This window comes from Hylobates moloch, unplaced genomic scaffold (genome assembly GCF_009828535.3).
Source record: "Hylobates moloch isolate HMO894 unplaced genomic scaffold, HMol_V3 SCAFFOLD_7, whole genome shotgun sequence".
Taxonomy (NCBI): domain Eukaryota; kingdom Metazoa; phylum Chordata; class Mammalia; order Primates; family Hylobatidae; genus Hylobates; species Hylobates moloch.
In genome coordinates this window covers 39,469,942-39,477,635 of record NW_026652282.1, presented here as the reverse complement: position 1 = coordinate 39,477,635, position 7,694 = coordinate 39,469,942, and the positions used below count along the sequence as shown (strand labels likewise).

The 7,694-nt window shown below is 41.4% G+C and overlaps 1 pseudogene; it reads right to left on the bottom strand.

Annotated features, from left to right (window-relative positions):
- Positions 1-3,962: 3,962 nt before the first annotated feature.
- On the bottom strand, positions 3,963-5,769 carry LOC116811621 (RNA-binding protein 39-like; annotated as a pseudogene).
- Positions 5,770-7,694: the final 1,925 nt, after the last annotated feature.

Below are 7,694 nucleotides of genomic sequence, written 5' to 3'. Positions count from 1 at the left end.
AAACTTTAATCTTGTCTTTTCAAATGTTAATGCTAATTAATTAACTTTTCTTTGGGTAACAGGAAATTAGATTTCCCCACCCAAGTTTTGTCTTGTTTCTCAAAATATTTTAAAGTTGAGCTTTACCATCAGTAAATGACTGGTGGTAAACAGGTTTATTTAGGAGGTATGTATTACTTGAAATAGTATTTCCAGGGAAAGTTACTTGGGAATGTATGTGAACAGGTTTCACTGTTGAACAGTCAAAACTTTTTTAGGGAGAAAAAATTTCCACAGGCAACTACCTCTGTGGTAATATAACCCACAGCACACATTTTTTTTGTACAATACTACCCATCAACATTGATTTTCATCTACCTTTTTCCCCACTAACAGGACTTGAAATAGTATTTCCTGGGAAAATTACTTGGGAATCTATGTGAGCAGTCAAACCTATGATATTTTTAAGTTTTATGAAACCTAAATTCACATTCCTTAGACAGAAACCTTAAGGCTTCTTAACATTAATGTTATGCCAGATTCCTTCAGTGTAAAACAAAAACAAAAATGTAACTGGAATAAAAAGTGCAGGCTGAGAATGTGTGTCGGTGGGGAGAGAAGGGGGTTAAGGAAACCATTTTGGTGGGAAGGAAAAAGACGTTACAGCTGTTAGCTCTCTTCCCAGCCATGGCAAACCGTATATTCCCCAAAGATGTCTGAAACAGTATCTCCCATCTCACACACTCTTCTACAATGTGGTTTGACACTCCTTCCATCATGGAGGGATGGCCATGTCCCCTCTCTGTGAAACTGGATGTGCTTTGTGGCACTATTCAACCGATAAACTATGACAGAAGTCACACAATGAGACTTCTAGGTTAGTTCATAAAAGGCCACTCAACTTTCCACCTTGCTCACTGTAACACTAATGCTTGGCATCCTGGGTCTCCCTGTAAACAGTCTAGTCTCCATGCTTTTAGGAAGTCCTACATGGAGGGACTATGTGGAGAGGCCCTGTGACTTCACGAAGAGTGAGAAAGATGCCCATCCAGGTCCTGGTTGCTCCAGTCCCCTACCTATTCCAGCTCTAGTTACTACCTGACTGCAACTGCAGCAAGAAATTTTATGCCAGAACCACCCCAATAGAGCCGTTCCTAAATTCCTGACTTGCAAAAGCTTGGAAAGATAATACAGTGACTGCTGCTTTTTTAAAGCCAGAATTTTGGGGTGATTTGCTATGCAGCAATAACAACTTGCACACTGACACACTGGCTCGGGATGAGGCACTCAGTGGAGTGGGGATGGAGGTGGGGGTGAGGGAGGTTCATCTTTCTGTCTTCCCTATTTTCACCATATTTCCTCAGGGCTCTTCTGCCTCCACACCTAGCTACTGGCCATCTGCTCTCATAAAGGAAAAAAAATTCCTAAACTCTGGCATTTTAAAATTAAAAAGACCCTGCCCTACACTGGCTGGGAGCCTCTTCTCCTAGGTGTAAGGCCAAAGTGATAATATCTCTGTAATCCTCCATGAGGCCTCAAGTTGCAAAGCGCCTAAGAGAACCAGTTGAAGTGTGCACATTGTATCAAACAGCAGGGGCAACTCAACCCAACTTCGCTGAGAAAAAAAAGCAGCCCCTGCCTTCAAAAGGCTCATGGTACTATTAAGAGAAATAGATGTGTAAATCATTAGTTGCCTTGAGGGGGAGTACTAGATGGGAGTATGTACAAAGTACCATGGGAACATAGAGGCGCTGGGTACAAGACAGCTTGACTGTACCCTGTCCTGGCCTAGGCAGGTTGCCACAGTTCTCTCTCTTTCCTTCTCCTCCTGTAGCCACTAATTAAAAATTGCTTGTTCCCTAATATGGAGATTCTCTTCAGAATCTCCAAAAAAATTTCAGAGATCTAATATAGAGACTATGTCTTATTCTCAAGCAATTGGGGCAAATGATGATCAAACATATATTTAGTGCACCAAATAGTCATTTCTCAGCTAAAATCAACTCATTTCTGATTTTTTTTTTTAAATCTCCTTTCTCACCACAGGCCAGTCTTATTTCCTGGTGCAGGCAACAATAAATGGTTGTTGAACTGAATTAATCTTAGAAGTAACTAGTATATTTCCAGAGTTTCATGATCCCTTAACCATAAAAGACAAGCATATGATTATGAAAATAAGGTTAGAGCTCTCACAACTTAGTTTATATGAGAAGGAAAGGCAGCAGATGTGATTGATGATGGTAGGGAGAATGGGAGAGAATGTGTTTTGAAAATTAAAATATATTCCAAATTTTTGGGCTAAGAAAGTTAAATACAAATCAGGCCTTTTCGTGCTAAACTTTGTTTGCACTGGGTAAAGTGCAACTTCCTGTTTTGAAGATTAAGTTTTCGTAGGTTCATAAGGTCTCTTGGGGACTCACTCATCTCCTATCAACATAACATTTGAACCATTTTAAATGTAAATTACAGAAAATATGGACTGGATTTCATTTGCAACACAACCTAAATAAGACAAAGAAAAAAATAGATTTGGAACTTATTGCAACCATTTGAGAGCTCCACATCCTGGTCAATTTCCATTCTGCTCAACCAGCAGGAGGCCCGCCAGGCCCAGCAGCTGAGCCTTCATTCCTCTGTCAGGACAATGGGCATCAGTTTGACCTCTTGGAATCACTAAAAACAAACACTAAGTTGTGGTTCATCTCCCTGAATTCATTGGGGAGATGCTTCTATGAAACAGTGAAAGAGTTCAAGAACAGAATACTCAAAAAGAACGACAATTCTTTCTTTGGAGTGTAATTAAGAACACAGGCATCTAACAAACAACCGTTTTCTTGTGCAGTGTTCTCACACTTAAGCATGCATCAGAATTCCCTGGAGGGCTTATTAAAACAGGGATGGCTGAGCCCCACGACCAGAGTGTTTGAGTCCATAGGTCTGAGCTGCGGCCTGAGAATTAGCATTTCTAACAAGCTCCCAGATGCTGCTGGTCTGAGGACCACATTGAGAACCACCATTTTGGTGGGCAGACACACAATTGTGGGCCTTCTTCAAGGGGGGTAGGAAATCTGCATGCTTTGTATTCATTTATTCACGGATTGATTCAACAGACTGGGCACATAGCCACTCCATACCCACATAATGGGTCGGATATGATTGGTTTACAACGAATGTGCCAAGGTTTCTTAAAACAATTATTTTGGCTTACTCAAGATGAAATACCTTCATCCATTCTTGTTTACGCTATAGTAATTTTCTTTTCCTTTTTTTTTTTTTTTTTGCCTTTTTAAGAGACTTTTATTTGAGTGGTTCTTACAAAGATTGTTGCAATATGAAAGTCATTTATTTGATAGAAATATCAAGCTGTCTTGTCAAACACACTGAAGTAACCCAAAAATATACTTCAGAGCTTACAGAGCTTAAAAAGAGCAAAGATTATATGCAACCAGACAAAACCTATTTCTGCATTTCCTATTTCTTTCTCAGACTGCTTTGCTTACCAGACTCTCACTAAACATCTTCAGGAAATGCAGGGATCATTTCGTTTGGAATTTTAAGACACACCAGAACACATAGTATTTACAAAGAAACTTTTACAGATAAATTAACTGAAAAGATAGCATCAAGAAATATTATAATTTTGAAATCCCACTTTCTTGCCAATTGATCAGAATACAAGATGAGATGCTAACCAAACAGCCCTTTAGCTGTCTTGTATTCCCATACACTAAATGTGTATTTCAGAAACCTGCTCAACCATTAGCCAAATATCAACATTAGTGAAATGTGAAATGTAACTGCTGTGTAAACAGTTAGGCTTCTGAAACATTAAAAACACTACATCCTTGGTCTGCTTTTTACAGAAAGCCCATTTGTTCTCCTAGAGCTATTCCTATAGTTCATTAATTTTTTTGCATGAACATTTTAAAAGGCAGAACAAGAGAACAGTTTTGTATACAGTGAGATTTGCTCTTTAGGGAGAATGAGCACACTGCATTCCAGTTAACATTTTTATTTTTTCAAGGTAACGGGAATTGTATACAAATGACAGTAGATCCTTGCCTCTTTATTTTTATCTAAATAAAAGATAACTCAAGATGAATTCTCAAGAAAGAAGAAAAGCTATATACATAAGGGACTATATCTTCCTTCATCGTCTACTTGGAACCAGTAGTTGTGTTGCTGTCATAGAATCGGAAAACAGGTTGTGGTAAGTTGGAAGAGGTACATATGCTGCTGTTATCATTTTACCAGCAAACCACCTGCCATGCAATGCATTGACAGCAGCCGTAGCTGCAGCAATTGATGGGCACTTCACATACACATTGCCCTGAGCTGAATTTTTGTCAACATAAATATGAATAACTCCTCCATGTTTATTACATTCTTCAATCACATCGCCCTTAATCTCTGTATCCCATCCAACTTCTTCTGTTTGAGGGTTAAACATGTTAGAGAGTTGGAAACACTGTGTTGCAAGTGGCTGAACAGAAGCAGCTGCAGCTAAAGCTGAAGCTTCAGTCTGCTGGGAAAGTCTTGTTTGCAAATCCATAACAAAAGAAAATTCTGCCACAGCGCCAAATGCCAAAGAGCCACTCATTTGTAGAGCTTGCTGTGCTGCTGGTGGAATCTGCAAACCTGTATCCTCTGCAAGTCTTGCCACTAACTGAAGACGACCAGTTGTTCCCAAATCAATTCTAGTCCTTTTCAGTTCATCACTGTCCAAAAATGAACTAGTACTCGAAGCATCAGCATGGTTCAGTAACATGACCAACTTTCATTGGCCTCCCTGCTAGTTCAAATCCATTAAATTGTTCCAAAGCCTTTTTGGCACATTCTGAATCAGAAAATGTAATAAATCCATATCCCTTGGATCGACCAGTTTCACTGTCTATCATCAGCTGGATACTTTTAATCCTTCCGAAAGGCTCAAAGATCCCACGAAGTGTATCTTCAGTTATGTTAAAATTGTAATGAGTCCACATAAAGCCTCTTAGGTCCAGCACTTCCCTTTTGTACATTGTTTGCCATGGCTGCAGCTCGGTTTTTTTCTTTCTGCCTGTGATGCCTGTACTGTGATTGGCGCTCCTAAAACTCGTTGGCCAGTTAATCCTATTGCTAGAGGCACTGAACTAACACCGACGAACTCCACGTAAGCAATTCCTTTGGAACGTCTTGAATTTCTATCAGAAATCTTCCTCACGTCTCGAGCCTTTCCTACTGTAGAGAAAAACTCTTCCAAATCCTTTGGTCGAATTCCTGCCGCCAGCTGCATACAGAAGACTGTCCTTCCATCTCTTTCCTCAGGAGTTAGATTATCAATAGGTTCCCTCACAGGGTTTGTGTCTTTTCTGAGTGGACTTTTGCTTCGGGAACGTCCTATGCTTAATTTGATACTATGAGGCAATCCAGTCTTTCCTCAGATGGCACTGTTAAATTTTGGTCCGGAGTAAGGACTTCTGTAGCGGCCTCTAAATCTTCGATCTCGACTTCTTGAGCGGCTCAGTCGCCTCTCTGCTTCGACTTCGCTTCCTTTCACGGCTTTTGCTCTTTTTCCTTTCTCGATCTGTACTTCGCTTCCGTTCCTTTTGTTTCTCTTTCGTTCACGACTACGACTTCTGCTCTTGCTTTTTTTCCTCTTTTCGCTACGTTCTTCACGGCCATTGGCCCTGCTCAACTTGTTCTCATCCTTCTTGTAAGGAGCCTCAGGCATTGCTTCAATATTAATATCGTCTGCCATTTTCTCTAAACGCCTCTGCCGGCTTTCGGACGCCTGTGGTGCTAGTGTTTGGGAAGAGACTGCGGCTGCTGCCACCGCCGCTGCCGCCGCTGCCGCCGCTGCTGTTGCTACTGTTAAGCCCCTACGCCCAGGCCGCGGGACCGCCCAGCCCGAATATCGGGCTGCGAGGACGGCTAGGCCCCAGCGAATCTCAAAAAAAACAATGGAATTAGAGAAGCCCACGCGGGGCCGGGCGCGGTGGCTGGTGGCTCACGCCTGTAATCTCAGCACTTTGGGAGGCCGAGGCAGGAGGATCATGAGGTCAGGAGTTCGAGACCAGCCTGGTCAATATGGTGAAACCCCGTCTCTACTAAAAAATGAAAAAGTTAGCCAGGGGTGGTGGCTGGCGCCTGTTATCCCAGCTACTCGGGAGGTTGAGGCAGGAGAATTGCTGGAACCCAGGAGGCAGAAGTTGCAGTGAGCCGAGATAGCGCCATTGCACTCCAGCCTGGGTCACAGAGCGAGACTCCGTCTCAAAAAAAAAAAAAAAAAAGAAAAGAAAAAGAAAAGAGAAACCCATGCGGGAAGAGCAGGACGGCAGCTTCGGCAGCTCAGGATCCACCCCTGCGACGGCGTTGTTAAGCTCCCTGGAATGGCGGCCGCTGCTTCACGCTATAGTAATTTTCTTAGCACATTCTTTCTTCAGAGAAAGTGCAGAGGTAAACGTCAGCTAGATTAAATTAAATTTAACATCAGCTAAATTAAATCATCATGCATTAATGTACTCCCAATCAATCAAACCTTACTGCATTTAATGCAACAGTTTTGTATGTTTGAATTTAATTCTCTGGTGTGAGAGCGCTTTGCTAGTGCTGAATTCTACTAGTTAAATAATTTTCTCATGAATTCTTATTTATACTCTTAGACAGTCGGCATTAAAATGCAACCAAGGGTCAGTTATTCAAGGGATTACCTTCAAACTAAGAAAAGGCAATGTAGGACTCTCTACTATAATAAAAGTATACTTTTAGCCGGGCGCGGTGGCTCAAGCCTGTAATCCCAGCACTTTGGGAGGCCGAGGCGGGCGGATCACAAGGTCAGGAGATCGAGACCATCCTGGCCAAGATGGTGAAACCCCGTCTCTAGTAAAAATACAAAAGAATTAGCCGGGCGTGATGGCGGGCGCCTGTAGTCCCAGCTACTCGGGAGGCTGAGGCAGGAGAATGGCATGAACCCGGGAGGCGGAGCTTGCAGTGAGCCGAGATGGCGCCACTGCACTCCAGCCTGGGAGACAGGGCAAGACTCCGTTTCAAAAAAAAAAAAAAAAAAAAAGTATACTTCTGTCAACACAGAGAGATCACACTGATTCTCATTAAATATTTACTGCACAGGATAACATAAAATTATAAGGATGAAAAGATACTTCCTTCTCAGATCTGTACCTTTCCAATCATTTTGACACTCTGGACAGGAGATCTCATATCCACCTACTTTTTTCATGTGTTCAGTTCATAAACACAAGCTTGTAGGACAATTGGTTGCCACTCTCTCAGTGAAAAAAATCTCATATTTGATACTGATGCTTTGAGAAGGTTTCAGCAATTGAGGTTCATGTAAAATGTGAATGTGACGAGGCAGCAGGAAGTAGTAAAAGGAGCATGGGATATGGAGTCAAAAAGGTTTGAACTGTACCTCTGCAACTTTCTTTCCTGACCTTCTCTGACTTTTCACTTCATCATCTTTAGGAGTAGAAAAAAGAAAAATAGCAATCATAAGGGGTTCCTGTGAAGTTTGGAAAAAAATTTAAGCAAAAACTACAGCAAATTATGAAAATTCTATTACAAATTATATAGGATATATAAATTTTGTTGCATGTGTTAGACCTTGTCAATGAACATGTTGCTTCTATTATTTTTGGTTGATGGTTTTGGACTGTACCTAGCCATATACTGTATTCAGATAGGTCTTCTTGGTTTTATTTTCAGTGATTACTGTT